The sequence below is a fragment of the Lactuca sativa genome, chromosome 4 (assembly GCF_002870075.4).
Source record: "Lactuca sativa cultivar Salinas chromosome 4, Lsat_Salinas_v11, whole genome shotgun sequence".
Classification (NCBI taxonomy): Eukaryota; Viridiplantae; Streptophyta; class Magnoliopsida; order Asterales; family Asteraceae; genus Lactuca; species Lactuca sativa.
In genome coordinates, this window is record NC_056626.2 from 93,964,389 (window position 1) to 93,965,970 (window position 1,582).

Below are 1,582 nucleotides of genomic sequence, written 5' to 3' on the forward strand. Positions count from 1 at the left end.
CACATTGTTGATGAGAAGAGAGAAATGAAAGAGGTCTGTAACTTTCTCAATCTATTCACAGAAGACCTTCCGGGAGTACCACCGGTGTGACAAGTCTAGTTCAGAATCGATTTGATTCCAAAAGCCACCCCCATAGCCAAATCACCGTACCGATTGGCCCCAGCCGAAATGCAGAAATTTTCAAGTCAACTAAACGAACTAGTGAGGAAAGGAATCATCAGACCAAGCTTCTCACCTTAGGGAGCACTAGTTCTGTTGGTATAGAAGAAGGGCGGATCATTTGGTATGTGCACTGACTATCGAGAGTTGAACAAACTCACCATCAAAAACCAATATCTCCTACCCCAAATCGACGAACTGTTCAACCAAATTCAGGAACGAGCTACTTCTCAAAAATCAACCTGAGATCAGGGTACCATTAGTTGTGAGTCCAGGAGGAATATATCCCTAAAACGGTGTTTAGAACTCGCTACGGTCACTATGAGTTCGTGGTGGTACCCATCAGATTGACTAATGTGCCCGCGGTCTTAATGGACCTAATGAACCGTGTATGCCGACCTTACCTAGATAAATTCGTGATAATATTGATCGATGACATACTAATGTATTCACAAAGTAAGGAAGAACATGGCCAACACCTACGACAAGTATTGGAGACATTAAGGACGGAGAAACTATATGCATAGTTTTTGAAATACAAATTCTGGATCCGAAAGGTGAACTTCTTGGGACACATGGTCAACCAGGAAGGGATACATGTGGATACCTCCAAAATCAAAGCAATCGAGAACTGGCAAGCACCAAGGACACGGATGGAAATCTGCCAGTTCTTAGGCCTTGCTGGCTACTACAGGAAGTTCATACAAAATTTTTCCAAGATCTCAAAGCCACTCACTACCTTGACCCAAAAAGGAGTGACCTTCAACTGGGAGGATAAACAAGAAACTACCTTCCAAATGCTAAAACAAGCCCTATGTAGTGCTCCGATCTTGTCTCTTCCAAAAGGGACAGAAGACTTTGTGGTCTATTGCGATGCGTCCAAGCAGGGTCTAGGTTGTGTGCTCATGCAACTAGGGAAGGTTATTGCATATGCCTCAAGACAAATTAAGACTCATGAAGTCAAATATACCACACACGACCTTGAATTAGGAGCAGTGGTGTTTGATTTAAAGATCTGGAGACACTATCTCTATGGTACGAAGTGCACAATCTTGAGATAACGACTATGGGTAGAACTACATTGGCTTTGCCCGGATGATAGCGAATTTCGCATTCGTAACCATTTAGTAGTTCTACCCATAGTTGTTATCTCATGTTGAATTCTTTTTTATTGAAGATGTGACTTCGTATGAGGAAGTTATGAATTTTCTAAGATTTGGCTTAGCAGTGCACAGCCCGAAACTCAAATTTTAGATCGAGCGGTTTTTGGCCTACACGACCTAAATGAGAATTGAAGATCTCATTAATAGGAACTCAGCGGTAAAAAGAAGAATGAAAACAGATTCCGTATGTAGAAGTTATGAATTTTACGCAGACATTTAACAGCATAATATTCTCGTACTGTTAAATATAATATCGGTCA